The 18,622-nt window shown below is 33.5% G+C and overlaps 1 protein-coding gene across 4 annotated transcripts in view; it reads left to right on the top strand.

Annotated features, from left to right (window-relative positions):
* LOC106788321 (serine proteinase stubble-like) overlaps positions 1-18,622 on the top strand; it is a 41,718-nt gene that overhangs the window by 14,999 nt on the left and 8,097 nt on the right. The window contains exon 1 of one of the 4 annotated variants that reach the window (XM_014751485.1): positions 3,934-4,181. The exons of the other annotated variants lie outside the window; for them this stretch is intronic. The gene's annotated coding sequence lies outside the window, so the exon portion shown is untranslated. Of the gene's footprint in view, positions 1-3,933; positions 4,182-18,622 lie in introns of those variants that run through there. 4 annotated transcript variants of the gene reach the window in all.

Here is an 18,622-nt window from a genome sequence, read left to right as displayed (position 1 = left end):
TGTAACCAATAATTCAATAATTGTTCATTTCATTTCGTTTCACATATATAAATTAAATATTAAAATAATTTCACATATATAATAAATAATATTATAATTATATTCGTGTCTCGTACACACATATAAATATAAAATTTAATATATTAAAATTATTTTTTAATATTAAAATAATTCCTCGTAATATATAAATATAAAATTTATAATAATAATATATTTTTTAATATTAGATTTATACCACGCAATTATATACAATTGATTCGAATCAATTAATATCAATTCTATTTGTAAGATAATTATTTAACGAGTGAAATATATAAATTATCATTGTTATTTAGATGTGTTGTAACAACACTAAGACCAGTTAATTAATCGATCAGACTAAAACAGTCGCATTTGCAATCTACTATAGTAATGATTGCAATCATAGCTACACTTACGATCTCTGTCTCTCTCTCTCTCTCTCTCTCTCACTCTTTCTTTTTGCGTTTCCATCTACGCGAGTTGCTCGTTTGTTCGTGTAAGAGCAGTCCCATCTTCAAGCTGCACTTCCGTTAATTGCACCAAAGTGGAACTAGAGAAGAGCACGTGCCAGGATCGTTTTAGAAACATCGCCTTTCCGCTTAATCAACACGCTACCCTTTTACTATACTAAAGTGGAACCGATTTCATTTTAGACGACTAGATACTTCGAATATTTTTCTTCTTTTTTTTTTTTTTTTCTTTTCGTAATACATCAAATAATCGTTATATTTTAATAAATCCAATTAACCGTAGAAATTAATTTGAATATATAATTTCCATAACAATTATATTTATTCTTAAACGTAATAATAATCGTATTTAATTATTTATCGTCATAATGATTTAATGTGATCACATTATCTTATAATATTAAATTATAAATCTTTATTAGAGAGAGAGAGAGAGATCATTTCTAATTCTATTAACCAAAGAGATATTTCAAAGGAATTAATGAATACTTTAAAAAGAAGAAAACTCGAAATACCCGGGTAAGTAAACACTTTGCGATCTGAATACCAAGTAGTCGAAATTTACATGTTATCCTTGAGAAAAAATATTTGCTAAGATAGAGATTTTCTACCTAATGTCCTAATTTACTTCTTCGTAACATGAAAGTAAAAAAAAAAAGAAAAAATATTGTATCTAATAAGAATTATATATCGAATATAGTTACACAGACTATAGAATGCAATTGTAAATTTGTTACTTTGGAACTACGATAAAAACGTTCGGCACTGAACTTCCGAGAGACGATAATTCGTGTTAATTTTACAGTTATTTTCCACCTTCTTCCTTTTTATTTCTTTTTTCTTTTTTTCTTTTTCTTCTTTTTTTTTTCTTTTTTATTTCTTTTTATAGCGCCACACACAACCGGCCAGTTAGAAAAGGCTTAACTCAGTGTTGCCTCTTAGTAGACTCGGTTAATTAAAACAAATGAATAAACATTAGGTAAAAGACCCCGTTGCTCGTGCGTATTGCAACGCTTATATATACTTTGTGTTTCTATCTTGATTTCTCTCCTCTGCTCGTCGCCGTATTAAGGAATCGTATAAGTCGTTGTTGATATCGGCGATTGCAAACGACGACGACGAAGACGACGACGAGGACGACGACGACGAGAAGGATGCAACCAAGGATTTTGCATCGCAACCATTAATCGAAGATCTCGAAGAGTTGTCGAATTTACGAGGGACACGTGGAATTGCATTCTAAACGGTATTTTATCTCCTCGGATCGATCTTTCTTTTTTTAACCCCTCAAACCTCCCCCTATACCCCACATCACCCCACCCGGTCGGGACCCCCTTTGACTTCCCGAATTCTCTTATCTCTTATTTTCGAGGTCCGGTTTATTTTTCGATCTTTTTTCGCATTATAAACATTCTCCCCCAAGAGTAAGATCTTCTTAAGAGTTTTCGCTAAAAGGGGGAGAGGAGATGGGGGTAGAGAGGGATAAGGGGGCCGTTAATCGCATTGCATTTATCGTTCGGTATCCACCTCGTTCGTTGTACGTGTCATCGCGTACGTGGCATACCATTGGAAATTCCACGTAATGTGCCGTGCGATCGGATCCTGTAATGAAAAAAAAATAAAAATAAAAAGAAGAAGAACAAAAGAAAGAAAAAAAATAATAAGAAATATCGTATACTTTGTATTTAACAAAAATAAGTAAGTGATCGGAGAGAGAGAGTATATATTTTTAATTAACCTGATATAATTAATGTTCCGAGATCTCAGGAAAGAAAGGAAACAAGGGAAAGAAATAAAAAAAATAAAAAACAAGGGCAAAAGTATTATTACGAGTCGATTGAATAAAACAACAACAAGAAAAAGAATAAAAAGAACATTTTTCTGGTATTCGATAAAGAGAGAAGAAGAAGAAGAAGAAGAAGAAGAAGATCACGATGATTTATCCTGTCCTCTTGGTTCAAAGTATTATAAACCCTATGAAACAAAAAGAAATAATCGTGAAACTTAAGAGAAGATAGAAACGGCTGTTGCAGTTGCTGCTGCTGCTGCTGCAGTTGCAGTTGCAGTTACTGGTGCTGGTGCTCTCGCAACGGTTCGTAATTAGTGGAAATAATTTCGTCGTTAATCGCGTCACGGGCCGACGACGGTCGTTCGTTTTCTATTTTCTCTCTCTCTCTCTCTCTCTCTCACTCTTTTCTACTCGTTCGTCAGCCTCCTCCTCCTCCTCCTCTTCCTCCTCCTCCTCCTCGTTCTCTCATCTAACGTTAAACTATAGTTTTCTTTTATCTCCTTCTTCCTCGTTCCTCGTTCGTCGTTCATCGTGCCAACATTCTTGCTTCTTACGCGACTCGACGCGCAACAACGATTCGCAAGAACGGCACCGAAGATGAACGGAGGAAAAGTCGATAACTTTTGCTCTAAACACTAATCTTAATCATTATTCTCGAATTATTGAAATAAATATTACGTTAGTAAGAAATTTAATAATAATTAAATTCTGTAACACACAATGTGAACTATTAACATTATACCAAAATTTTGGATTGAAATAAAGTTAATAATTCGATGCAACGAAAAGTAAGGGGTAAAGAAATATTATTGTTTCGATGACGATCACCTAGATTCATTAGAGAGAGAAAGAAAGAATGGTTGTCAAGATTTTTGTAAGGGTCTTCTTCCGGTGGCCTTGAATATCCAAAGTCACCGAGAAGAGTTAGGATACGTCCTGGAAGAAGGACGAGCGACGAGATAGCAGTTAGCGGTGTAGAAGAGAATGCGTCGAGTGAGTAGGGAGAAAGGAGAGAAAGAAAGAAAGAAAGAGATAGATATAGAGAGAGAGAAAGAGAAAGAGAGATCAAGAAGGAGAGAGCCACGATGGCTGCGATGGTGATGGTCAGTGGTTGTATACCGGTTAAGCCGTTCAGTGCTAGCCCGGCGTTCGTCACGGCTAAATCTTAAACCACTCAACTTACTGAATATCCGCGACACCAGATAGATCGTCTTTCTCGATCGAGAATCCCCATTCTTCATTAACCTCCCGCAAAACACACACAACTTGTTTCAATGTAACAAACTCTTTCCCCACTTAAACCCAATTTTTTTCTCTTTTCCTTTTAATCATCCTTTTCATTTTACTCCCAATCGTCATCGTCATTTTCTCATTTCATTTCATTACATTCGACAAAAAAAAAAAACTAAAGTGATTTTACGGTTTCAAAAAGAAAGAAAAGAGAAAAAAACATACACACGAACACGCAATTGAATTATACATTCGATCGTGCGATTATATACGATTAAGAAGAAGAAAAAGAAGAAGAAGAACAACAACAACAACAATAAAAAAAAAACCATACAAAATAAGTCCAAAGCTTATCGATTTGATTTGATTTTGTAAAGGATGAGAAAGTTTGAACGCGTTAAGCAAGGATCGATAATAATTTGATTTAAAAAAAGGAACAAAATCACAAAATGGGGATATCAGAGTACGTAAGCCAAATCGTCGTCGTCGTTGTTGTTGTTGTTGTTGTTGTTATTGTTGGCATCGTCGAAGGGATTACTACTCGCTTGGATAACGAATTCTCGAGCAGCATAAAGGCAAACGAAATTCGTGGCGATCGCGGATGAAGTGATCACGCGAAACGGACCAATCGCGGATCAGGACCCGATCCCAGAGGTCTATTCCTCCCCCAGGTATTCATCTATTTAACGACTATAATCTATAATATATTTTACGCTTTCTTTTATTTATTATTATTATTATTATTATTATATTCCTACCGCGCGCGGTCGTTTTATTATCATCAAATTAGATGACTATGAAGATAACTATAACGATGACCAACACTTGTATTCTCTCTCTCTCTCTCTCTTTCTCTCTCTTTCTTTCTTTCTCTCGAATGAATGCACGTGACTCATCTCGTTAAGGGCGAGAAGTCAGGGAAGGGTCGAACGATGAACTCCTCGATCTCTTTCTCCCGTTCCTCTTCTTCTTTCATTCTTCTTTTTCTTATTCCTTTTTTTTTCTTCTTTCTTTTTCCTTTCCTTTTTTTTTTTTTTTATCCGAACGAACAATCTCGGCTTCTGAACGGCATCTCGAAGAAACCCAGTCATCTCTTTCTCTCTCTTTCTCTTTCTCTTCTCTTTCTTTTCTCTTTGTCGCACTACTGTGATTTCAACTTGATTCGTGAGTTGCTCGTAAATACCGTAAAATACATCGAACGTGACTTATGTTCGTACAATCGCTGCTAACCCAACTATCACGTTAATCTCTTTCGGTTCTTTACGCGCCACCGTTGATCCTCCCTCCTCCTCCTCCTCCTCCTCCTCCTCCTCCCAGTTTCCAATTATCCATTACCGTTTTCATACTTCCGTAATACTTATCTCTATCTAGAGGTTATTAATAATGCGTTAATAACGTTCACATTCGCGTATCAGTCAGTAGCATGGATAGATACATCGTCGAACTAATTTATATGTATCTTATTTTCTATCTCTGTGCGTTCATCTATTTTCTTTGATATTACTCTATATATCATCTTCTTAATATATTGTATAATTATTAATAATACTATTTCACACATATAAAAAAACACACAATATATTATATTTTATTATTAAATATTTGTTTTAATAAATTGTACTTCTATATATTTGATTTTCATTATTTTTTTTATATATTCTTTTTGTTTTTTATTTGCATTAATATTTCGTAGGACAATAGACACTTTTCTGGTGCAACAAGTTAACACTCTTTCTTCCTTTTTCTTCAATTTATTTCTTTTTCCCTCTCTCTCTCTCTTCTTCGATTATCTACCCTAACTTTCATACGATATTATAATACTTTACCGAGTTTACCAATATATTCCTCGATCTTATCCCGTTCTTTCGTATGGATTCACGATGATCCATCCCAGCTTCCTCGTTTACGCGAAAATCCTTCCACGTTCGTGCCGCTTCTAATTTCGAATTACATTCGCTATGCACGTCTACGTTTCTTCGGTTAAAACCGTTAGACGCCCGTGAGAATCGTAAAAAAAAAACAAAACAAAAGAAAAAAAAAATCATAAAACTCCCCCCTTTCTCCTCGTTTTTCTACTACTTTATTATTCCGATATTTAACGAAAAAAAATATAAGATTTACGAAAGATTCGATTAAACACACGCAATTTATTTAAAATATAAATTATAAAGGATAAATATATTCTAACGATATTAGAAATATAATATGTCATTTTTTAATGATTACACGAAATATATTCAAATACTTCATAATCGACGATGAAATTTATTGTTAACGTCCAGGTGAATCAACGACGCGATTAGTACGTTAATTACTACATGGATGTACACACAAGCATTAGGTTAATAATATCTAACTCATGCGGCGCCGTGTTACAGGTAAGAACGTAGGTACGAGGCCTGATTGCTGGTACTATATCGATCTAAAACTTGCTTCTTCTTCTTCTTCTTCTTCTTCTTCTTCTTGGCACGTACCCATTTCGAACGGGTCGAGAAAAGTTCTCCTCCTCTTCTCTTCCTCTTCTTCTTCTTCTTCTTCTTCTTCTTCTTCTTCTTCTTCTTCTTCTTCTTCTATTTCTTTTTGCTTTCTTCTTCTTATTTTTTTCTAGGCTCGTGCAACGGGATATCGGTACGGTGGCTCGATTTCGCGCTTATCGCAACAAAAAGGACTCCTCTCGCTTTTTGCATTCTTCTACACATCCACGTAGCATTAAACATACTCATTCTCTCCTCCTCTTCCTCCTTTTAACTTCTCCCCTTACTTGCCCCCCACCCGATCCGAGTCTGTGTGACGCATAACACTAATACATCTCAGTGAAGAATGAATTTCAATCATAATTAATAATTAATTAAACACGGATTATATTATATTATATATTCCCCTATCACTGTGTGTATTTGAAATTAAACGTAAATAACATTCGTCTCCTATCTCCTCATTTAATTCCTAATCACATTATTAATTATTATTAATCTCGGATTAAAAGGAATTTAATTTACGATTTGGATTTTGATCGATTGAGATGTGGGTACTCGGGCTGATTGATTAATTCATTTATTAATCCATTACTTTGTCCTACTATGATATGAAAGTCTCTTTTCACTATACTTACTTCTATTCATTCTTTTTTCATCGATCAATCTTTCCTTTTCTTTTTTTTTTTTTTTCTTTTCGTTGAAATATTAAGGCTCCCTAGAACGGTCCTTTAGCTTCAAATTCACTCCTTGAACATTGGACTAACGTAAAACGAAGAAGAAAAAAATATTATAGATATATATATATATATATATATATATATATATATATATATGTGTGTGTGTGTGTGTGTATATATATGTATATAGGAATCGTTGGTTTCTCCTATGAATATTTATAACCATCTCGTATATATAACTCGTAAACTAAACTCGCGGATAAGGATAAATTTTCCATTATCTAAAAAGTCGTGCACTTTCCTGCGATTTACGAGATTGATGGATCGACCGATCGATCAGCGTTTTAATCGTCGAGAGAAAGAGACCCCCCCCTCCCAACCGTCACCCCGATAGAGAAAGCACGCACAGGGGGAAAGGAAGAGGAAGAAAATAAAATATAAAAAAAAAAAATAAAAAAAATAAAAAAAAATAAAAGATTGATGAAGCCCGTTCGAGTTGAGTCTCTGCAAGATGGTACGAACAAGAGAGAGAAAGAGAGAGAGAGAGAGAGTTTAGTTTTGTTTGCTATCAACGCGAACGAACAAATCGCGTTCGTCACGACTATGAAAAACGGGAATTGTCTCGTAATTCACGGGGAGAACAAAAAAATTCGCACGATAATACGTAGGACAAAAATATATATATATATATCAATAATTTGTTCACGTAGATAGTGGAAAATTATTACACCCTACGATTGTGTCACGCGTATTTGGCTAACAGGGGATCAAAAAAATGTTGATTTTGTTTTATAAGAAAAATAAACTAACACAGAAAAATATTCAATCGAATAAACCAACGTTTATAATAGTTCCGCGAGTATCGTATAATAAAATATATAGGAAAATAATTGTTCTCTCTCTCTCGAGAATAAAATCTATTAGATTTTTTAATTCGAAGTAAGAAATATAATATTACACGTAATTCCGTATTTTATATTTTATTTATCGAGAATGACACAATTCTCATCTAACAAGAGAAGATATTTCTATCAATTTTTCTAATATCTTTAGGAAATAATTTAATTAGAATAATTAGATTTGGGGAAATTTGACAAGAGATCAATTAAATTTTTAGTGATATATATTTCGAAAATAAATGATAATACTAATTATTTAGGTAACACAATACTTTCTTACGATTACGTGTGAAATCACTTGTGCTTCCGAGTTTACGAACCTCGTACCTTTCTAACTCGTCCTAGGTGCTAGTAGTACTTTTAACCCTCAGGTAATTTAATTTATGTCCTTCCTGGTACGTCGAGTGGCAATGCACCTTGCTCCGTTTAATAAGCGGGCGTAACAAAGCCCGGAGGAAACGGACGGATGATTAAGGGGAATAGTAGAATGTGCAAGCGAGCAGAAAGAGAGAAAAAGAAAGAGACAGATAGATAGATAGAGAGAGAGAAAGAGAGAGAGAGTACAAATCTTGAAGTCTTAGCACTCTCTAAGACTTTGGTTTCCAGCATCCTAAGAAGTTTCCTACGAAATTTTTCGGGTTTATCTTTACCCCTGTAATCCGACTAATTCCTGTCTCGTATAAATTTCTATTCTCATTCCACTAGCGTGAGTAAAAATGAATTACAAGATTTGCCAGGAACCTTGATTAATTCGTTAGACGAATTAATCTGATATTCTATACGTATGATCAAAATGTTGTCATCGTTTTACGAGATACGTATTTCGATTTAGCTTAACGCAAAATGTTTTATTTATTATTATCAACAACAAAATTTAGATACACCCTAGAATTTATCGATGTAAAAAAATAGAAAGAACAGTGTTAAGTACTTTCAATTGAAAATTAATATTAAAATTAATTACGATTTATATCTCGTTTAAGTGTCGATATCAAATTCGCAAAGATAATTTTTCCCTTTGTTTTTTATTCGAATAAAACACAAAAGAAAAGAAAAGAAAAAAAAACAACACGTAATAATATACATAATCAACGTTTAATCCATAGAGAGGAAATTTGAAATCGTGAAAAATGAACGAGTCATTTCATTCCACTAGAGATTAATTAATTCGACGCGTCACACACACACACACGTCGAACACATCCTTAATTACGATTGATCGTGAATTTATTCGAAATTGTATAACAGGTTATATAGGGAACTTTAGGAGGCGCCTTATTGTACCTACCTTGTCTCTCGTATCTCGTCGTGAATGCAATTTGTTCTATCGTGGACAAGTTGGTTGGCCGATTCATTAACCGGCACCTTAGAGAACCAACTACGACCCCGTATTACAAGCTCAAGAGAGCTATGACGTACAATGGGGAAAAGGAAGGCGCCTTGACCATTTACGGTATCCCACGTTCCCGTCCTATCGCATTTATTCCATTCTACAAATCGAACCATCCTATTTTCTCTTCGTTAACATTTATCCGCGATTAATGATCGTATAAGAAAAAGTCATTCGAAGATTGAACAACTTGTTTTTCTATCATTTCCACGAACAACCGTTTCACTTCTTCCACACACCCCCCTACCCCCCTTTACGTTGTTTCTCGTTAAACAAACAAACAAACAAAATCAAATTTTTCAGACAATTATACGATTGCAAATAAATATAATATAATAATTTAATTATCAATATTCTTGTCCAAAAAATATATTAATATATAAGTCTCAAAGGGAATTATAGACGGTTAATAAATCTGATGAACAATTTATTTTGAACTAGTTGTACGTTTCGTCCCTTACTGGGGACTTCATCAGCAACTAAAAATTTTATTATGACTTGTTAATAAATATAAAACATTACAATAAATTCTAATTTTTTACCTTGATCATTTAGTTCACGTGTCAATACATATTATCTTTTTTACAGAGTCATACATTTCAATAAAACTTAACATATTACAATACAATTTGATCCTAAACACCTTATATATAATATATAAATATATATTAATATAATAATATAATAATGTTTTATCTATTTTTTAAATGAACAATTTCTTTGTTTTTTTTTTTTTAATATCATCTATAAGATCAATCTAAGTTAGTCGGTGGAAAGTTAATTAATCAACGCGTTACATGACTCTTCTTTCTTTCCCTTTCTCTCTTTCTATCTATCGTCATTGTTCTCTCTTCTGTCATTTTTCATCGCAAATGATTCCGTCATAAACGATGCGGTCGTATAACGGTCATGGAATTGCCTTGCAACGCTAATCGCCGAGAAGAAGACGACTACTACACGAGAGATCGACCGATGGAAGATGAACGGTAGCAGAGCACCTATTTGCTACTTGCAAGAAAATGTTCATCAAATCTTAGAAATATTTCGTCGATTGAGATATATTAGATTTTTATTTATATATATTTTTCATCTTTACATATTTTTTTTCTTTTCTTTTCTATTTTAACTAATCAAAAAAAAAACCAATAAATTTATATATTCTACATGAATGAATTTTCGATTTATCTTATCATCTTTAAATCGTTCGTTCTATTTAAATTGTAATACTAAAGAGAAAAGATAAAGAAAGTTTTTCCGAGTTCCACTACGCGGATCAACGTCCTTGCGGTGTGTGTTCGCACTTTTAGACGACTGGCTAACGATTCGTTAAGAAATTTTCTCACGTTCAAGAAACGACACGTGTTCTGAATGACTAAAGGAAGGTTTAATACGATAGAAAAAGAGAAAAAAAAAGGAAAGGAAAGAGAAGAAGAGAAGAAGGAAAAGAAACGTTGGTAGGAAAGGTGTAATAAAACTCTCTCTATCTCTCTTTCTCTTTCTCGCTGATTCGTCATCGAAATCTCCGAAACTCTTTCAGTATCATCTCGAGCGTGAATATTATCGTCGAAATCTTCGCGAATTATTTCGATTCTTTAAAGAACTCTTAAACGAATAGTCGAAGTTAAACCTTTGCACTCTTATGACATCAATTTTTATTTCAAGAAATATACCTACACTCGGATATTACAAAATACGATAGTATAAATAAAACAAGAGTACATAATTATATATATATTTTAGAGTACATAATTATATATATATATATATATATATTATTATTTGAATATAAAGTAAAAATTTCAAAAGCATCAGGAATCGGTACAAAATTGAAATATAATTTGTAATGGGAAAGGGTTAATGATCGTTCGAAAGGGTCCTACAAATTTTCTAAGAATATAACAGACTGAGAAAGATAATAAAATCCGCGATCAGTAGTAGTAGGTCATGCGCGAGAGAGCATCTTTTTTGTATTCCAACCAGTTGGATGTTACAACGAGTAAATTAACAGATAGAAAAAAATATGAGAATAGAAAAGAGGAAAGAATAAAATAACAGAAGAGAACAGTGGAAGAGCAGAGCAAACGGTGACAGTTTTCTACTGTTTGCTTCTTGACCTTGCCCCAGAGAGAGGCCTCCTTCCTATCGGAACACTATTCGAAGCATGTAGAAGAGTGGAACAGTTTCTTTAGGTTCTTCTTGGCAAACTGGACTTAACGGTCCACGGTCCAGCCGATCTCGAATGACTTTGGTATCGGTGGAATATCTTGACGGGTTGCGCACACCAACCAGAGAAAGAAAGATAGAAGAGAAATGGATGGATGGATGGATGGATGGATAGATAGAAAAAGAGGAATAGAGAATATGAGTGAGGTCGAGGATCGATTCGCGCCGGCAACACGATTTTCTATTTGGTCTTCACGCTAGAACGAACAGAGGACGTCATTAGAAGGAATATCAAATCCAAGTGTAGTGGTGTTGATTGGTTGGTTCATTTTATTCCCTGTTGTCTTATTTCTTTATTTCTTTCCTTTCCTTTCATTTCCTTTCATTTCATTTCATTTCATTTCATCGTTTCCTACTAAATTTGTTCCCTAAGTTCTTTTCTACCTTTTGCTTGTCTCATTCTTCTACTGAAATGCGTGTCACTTTTTGTCGAACGACCGAGAGAACCCCATGTGGGAGACAACACACGCATGTACCGTCGAGTAACACGAGATCACGGCCCAGTTCTACCTTGACCGTCAACAAGGCACACGCTTTAACCGTTCATTCCTCTACCTTTTTGTTTTATTTTATCTGATTTTTTTTTATTTTATTTGATTTCTTTATTTCTCTTTGTACCTATGTTCTTACACACCTTTTGTGTTTATACCTTTGTATATTACACATACATCAAAATGATACTGGATATATGTGTGTGTTGTTATATTTAATCTCATGCTTAGAATCTTATTAGATGTTTCTCACATTTTTTACGAAATAAAATAGTTGACGAAAACCTAATGAAAGGATTGTGGTATATGGGGGAAGAGAAAAAAAGGGAGAAATCAAATAAAATTCTATCTTCGCGAAATATGGCACGCGATAACGTTCAAAATTGGCACCTTTTTATCTGATTTTTCTTTCTTTTTGTTTTTATTTTCTTATTCTTTTTCATACGTTCTTCTCGTCGATCGAGATTTCTTTTTTTTCTTTTTCTTCTTCTTCTTCTTCTTCTATCTATACAGAAATGCATTTCTTACTGTTACCAACAAAACTTCGATTTCCTTTTTCACCATATAGCGTAGACGCACCTATATCGAAGATGGAAGTTCACAGATACGATTCTAACTCGTCTTACCGTACTACGATATAAACTTTCTTTAAAGTTGTATAGAAACAAGTATCAAGAGATATGTATCGTTTTCTTCGAAATAATAATGTCTGGCCTTTGCACTAACTAGAAAATGTTACTAACACTAACTTAAAAAAAAAGTCATATTTTAATATATTATATCTATAAAAAAAAAAAACAAAAAAAAAAAGATTCAAACTGATACATATAATAAAGAAATGAAAGTACCTTTTCGTGTTTTAAGATATCGAAGAAAATATAACACGAAGTAAGACGATAATCAAACGATTTAAATGCGAAAAATTTCATCTTCGTTATTTCTTTCCTATTATTATCGTCATCATAATCATCATCATCATCATCATCATGGTAAGAAATCTTATTTCTTCGAGATAATAAATAGAAATTCTATTTATCGTCTGTTGAATTTTTAACACTCGACCTGGCCGATTACAACAAAATATACGTGAGAATTTAACTAATTGTAAGTTTTCTTCCTTTCATCGTCTATGAGAAGCTGTCCGTCGACTACCATCCCCACCCACCCACACGCAAAGCAAACGTTTAACACAATCCTTGTTCCAAAGTGATAACCGGATTCAAAAGAAAAGCCTTCGTGAATTTCAATCACGATTCGATCCACAACTTTATCTAACCCGCAATTACTTAAATTAGTAACTTTGATTGGTGAAATCGTTGCACTTTTTCCCTTTTTTTTTTCCTATACGTTTCATACAACTATTATTTCTAATCATTCGTACTTATCAGATTAAACGAATTTTCTTATTTGAAAAATATCGAATAGAATTGTAAGGATATATCTCTCTTTTCCTTTTTTATTTATTATTTTTGCCCCCTGACCCTTTTATTTTGTTTTTCTTGTCTTTTTTATTATACAATTAAACCACGAATATAAAATATTCGCATTTTCCTTTTTTTTTGTGTTCCTATACGTTTCATACAACTATTATTTCTAATCATCCGTACGTAATAAGATTAAACGAATTTTCTTATTTGAAAAATATCGAATAGAATTGTAAGGATATATCTCTCTTTTCCTTTTATATTTATTTTTTCCCCCTGATCCTTTTATTTTGTTTTTTCTTGTCTTTTTTATTATACAATTAAACCACAAATATAAAATATTCGCAATGGTAACGCGACACTCCGTACTCTGATTCCCATCTTACTCTTTACTTCAACCCGCAAAAAGGGGAAACGAGCTCCCACCCCCATCCCCACCTCGTTTTGGGCCTTTCTCATTTTTTTTTTCTTTTCTTTTCACTCGAATTTCTTGTACTTTTTTTATTCGAACGACGAGAAGACGAGACAGTAGCAAGAAGATGGCACGCTCGTCGAAACCCTCGAGGGATGATTAAAAAGCGAAAGAAGAGAGAACGAGGCCTGCGGGAGAAATGGGGTCCTGGGAGGACGAGTAGAAAGACACGGGCCCCTTTGGGGGCCCCCTTTTTTCGGGGGATCGGTGCTAGCACGACAAATTATCAAAAAAAGGAGGAACGCGTTAAAAAAAGAGAAAGGAACGAAGGTATCTCTCTTTTTGAGATGAACTTTCCTGGAGGATGGGGTGGAGGGGTGGAGGAGGGGGACAAGGGGGCCAAGGGGACCAGGGAGAAAGGGGGGAACTCGATCGAATGAGCAAACGCGACTCCGAAGACGTCGATGACCCGGTATGCGAAACCAGAATTCGGTGACAACGTGCAGAACCCGGTCTACCCTCCTGCCCTTTTTTTCTTTTTCTTTTCTTTTTTTTTTCTTTTCTTTTCCCTTACCTCCGCGCCACATTCCCAACGAAATCCGCAAGTGTATCCGTTTTCTACGTATTCGACGTAAAACAATTTAAAAAAAAAGAAAAAAAAAGATTTCTCTGAAAGGGATACAACAAACAACGTATCCTTTTTACGATGATTCGTAAAATCAAAAAAAAAAAAAAAACCGCAAACGTAACTGTATTCTTGAGATAAATCAATTAAATTTATTTAACGTGTTATATCGTGCCTTGTAAGATTACTATAAGCAAGTATAATGTTAAAAATTACAAGAGTGATTTATCAAATTCAGAAGGATAAGACAATGGGATAGGATAAGAAAAGTGTGTTACGATGAAGTTTAGAAAATAGTAGGATTTCGTTAACAGATTTAGTTATCGGTTATGAACGGATTTATAGAAAATATTGGTATATTTCAACTTGAATTCTTTGATAATATCAAAAGGATTTAAAAAAAAAAATAATATTGAAAAACAAAATAAAATATATTGAATATTGAGAAATAATATTATTTTAATAATATCTATTTGAACGAACAAGTCTAATTTTAGTTTAGTAGTCTATGAATGACCAGTTTTAAAGCCTATCAATCGATAAATATATACGTTAAGATTATGGAATGTAAAAAGAAAACGCGTTTAATTATAGAAATGCAATTATAAATAGTTCGTAAACTGGGATTAAAGTATTTAAATGTATGGAAAAAGTTACTTTCCTTTTTTTATTTTCTTCTTTTTTCATTATATAAAGTATGGAAAGATTTATGTATACGATAAGATAATTATTAAATCCAGTTCTTTCTCGATGAAAGAGGGTAAATCTAAAAAAAAATCATATATTATTTTTATAAATAAATAAATAAATAAAAAAAAAAAAAAAGAAAAAAAGTAATTGAGAGATAGAAAATCCGGATTTTCCACATTGAATAATACCGATCACGAAGGTTTACAGTGTCAATACTACTTACGTCAATCAATCTATCTCTCTCATACTAATCTCATCTAACTGATTGGCAAAGTATCCTATTTTTGTTTAGCAATGTAACCAGATATATTCTGTATGGGAAACGGGTAGGTGTTACTGCCCGTAAGATTACTCGTATCTAGGAAAAGGTAATTCCGATACCGGTCGAACGAACACTATGTGAACCAGTATCCATCCAGCTATAGTACGGATCGATAAGAAGGATATGTTTTATTTCTACCTCATTTCTTACTCGTAACTAGCGATGGGAAATGATAGTCTTATAAGATCAATGTATCGATTCTTTACGAGTTGACACGCGAGTTGGAAATTGCAATGAATTATACTTTATCTCTTTCTCTCTCTCTCTCTCTCTCTCTGATATGTTATACGATGCAATATATAGCGTATGTGTGCGTGGTATTTTTTTATTTTTTTTCTTAATTCTTTTCATAATTATTATAACATAATTCATCTTATATTTTGTTGTTTTGTTCACGAAAGTGCAATCAAAATTGATTTCATATTCATGTTCAAAAGAATAACAAATATGTTACGATAAAAAACGACAAAAAAAAAAAAAAGGAACTACTTGTAAGATAATGGGAAAAAAAAAGAAACGGCTAGTTATCGCGTTAAAACGAATTTTACTGTTCAACGCAAGAGAGAGAGAAGAATGGCTTTAGCTCGGTCTGAAAACATTGTGTTCGGCTTTCGATTCGCCTTGGTACGGCACTCGGAAACGTCAACGCGTTTCACGCCACATAAATCAAGCTACATTAAATCCCCATGGTGATGATGGTGGTGGTGGTGGTGGTGGTGTTGTTGATGGTGGTAGTGATGGTGGTGGTGGTAGTACGCGCTTTCGAAGAATGGCTGCGCATGTGGGTCGATTCCACCTGATTTATGCAACCGTTTGACTCTTATCCGCCAGGAAAGAACGTTAGGCGAAAACTTGTAAAGCTTATATCACTATTTATGAACTCTTTTAACGGACCTTTCTTCCGATGATATATATTATATCTGATATCAAATTTTTCCATTTGTATTTTCTACGTTGACTTAATCATTAATCGATTATTAAACGATTACGAATAAAATCCCCCCCATTTGTGTGATATGATAAAAGAAAAAAAGGAACAATTGATCGATTTCTTGATCATTTCTCAGTCTCTCTTATAATTATAATCTAAGATAAAGTAAATAAATCAAAATGAAATAATAATCTTCGTTATATTATATATTTTTTGTTTATATCTCGTTGCACAACGCGACTTCAATTATTTTCATAAATGAAATAAATTCGTTCGTTCGTAATTTATTTACAATTACATGTAAACGATATATTCGATCTGTAATTATTATTAAGTTATCATATTACACTTTATTTAAACGTGAATCCCGTAGAATTTTGTTCACGATTTGATCGTGAGGCGTATAGGGGAAAAAAAAGTAGCAGAAGAAGAAGAGGAGGAGGAGGAGGAGTAGAAACGACACGGCTGAACGGTCCAGCGTGATCGCACGCGTTTCATTAAACCGTTACGGTATGACGATTTCTTTTCTCGAGCTCGATAAACACGTGATGATGTTCGACGATGCGAGTATAAAGCCGTTCCGACGTGATATATATACACACATATATATATATAGATAGATATATAGATATGTGTATAACAGTTCGATGATTCCTTAATATACGTTCTAAATTATTTTCTTAGATCGTTGAAAAATTCTTAGGAAAAGAAGAACAAAAAAAAAATAAGCAAGCAAACAGATTCTAAACTCTAACAAAACATTCTGATGATGATCAATCAATCTTAATTATCTTCAAATGTAATTGTACGTATCGCGTACGTTACGTTTCAATTAGAAATGTTCCTTATTATTTTTCATTTATTGTCGATAAGTGGAAGATAAAAAAAGAAAAAAAAAAGAAAAAAGAGGAAAAAAAAACGTAAGGCTTTAGTTAGACACTGATTAATCACACTTTTACGATTTCGAAAATACCGTGTGAATGAGATTGTGTAATGAGAAATAGAGAAAGAAACTGGGAAACAATACGTGTGGCCTTAAGAAAAAAAAAAAAGAAAAGAAGAGAAAAAAAAATAATAATAATTCGCTTAACGCCCACGGCCGAGGTAGCGATATAATAACTCGAGAAAGTAAGAGTTGTATGAGTTGTTAACGGTAGTAATCTTGTATCGTCAAAGGTAAACTATGTCCGGGCACGGTCTAATGGGGAACCACGCAAGCAAGGCTACGAGAAAACGCAACCATAAAATTTTCTTTTAATTCTTCGAATGTTTATTGTTAGTCTAACGTCCCAGTAGTCAATCAAGTAATATCCCCCAGCATCACTAGCGTTTAGTTTAAACCGTGTTGTTATACTTAAACCGATCTGTAGGGAATGCGAGTTGATGGTAATCGCAAAGTAGGTCGTAACGCACCGAGATCGACTTATAAAGAGGCTTCGGTAACGCGATAAGTCAGGTGCATTCAGGTCTCGTCGGTTCTGTCTCTTTCTTTCTTTCTTTCTTTCTTTCTCTCTTTAAACTGATTGCTTTACATCCGTCTTCTTTCATTCGACGTCTTTGTCGACGTTGACCGACGACCGGACGCGGACCCTCGTCGTTCAGCAGACAATCTCACTCATTCAGAAAAGTAAGAGAAATAGTTAGTCGCGAAAAAGAAGATTTAAAACGAGAACAAGAAAATTTGTCACGATTATATTGTATTATTCTTATACGAGAATTATTCTATATTTCGATAAGACAGATAATTGTCTACAGATTTTTCCTTTTCTTTCTTTCTTTTTTTTAGTTTACGTATGTTAACCTTTTAACACATAGGAATAAAATTGAAATTATAGAGAAACGTTTGAAATATATATATATATATTATTTTCGTTTTATTCGATTAAACACGTAACGGAATATTTCTATTGCTGTATATCGTTTAACTGGGTTACGATATTAATTGCTAATAATATAAATTAATAGTTCTGTTTAAAAAAAAAAGGGATTAACTATACCCTAACGCGAATTGTTTTTCCTTTAACGAATCGTAAAGAATCTTCGAAGATACTAATCACAAAAATAATAATTAATCTAATAGTAATCGAAACAGTAATCGCTTTTAATTAATTACGAACATGATTTGAACAATTGAATTACTTGTTTTAGCTTTTTTACGAAGATCGAATTGAAAACACATCGATTCGTATGTTAACTAATAGTTAAAGGAGTTTGTATACATAAGAACGATTAAACCCGTGATAAATTCGACGTTCTCGTTCGTCTATTCTTCTAATGCGCGCGGTTACTTTGCCTAATCTTTCATTCTGAACATGTAGAAATCGCTTGGCGAATCCATCGCCTCGGTGCATTATAATTCCGTCTGTCGAGAGCGAAAACGCGACATTGAGCTCGTACTTTGGCATGCTTCCGAGACACGTGAAAGGAACGTATTGCATTAGGTATGCTTATTAACAGACGAGAACTTAGGAGACGTAAGAAATGCACATTTCTACGTTTACGACTAACTTATAAGAAGAAGAAGAATATTAAAATATATATATATATATAT

This window comes from Polistes canadensis, unplaced genomic scaffold (assembly GCF_001313835.1).
Source record: "Polistes canadensis isolate GaletaPanama2010 unplaced genomic scaffold, ASM131383v1 scaffold_134, whole genome shotgun sequence".
NCBI lineage: Eukaryota > Metazoa > Arthropoda > Insecta > Hymenoptera > Vespidae > Polistes > Polistes canadensis.
Note: the sequence above shows the minus strand (reverse complement) of the source record. Positions and strands in the feature narration are given on the sequence as shown.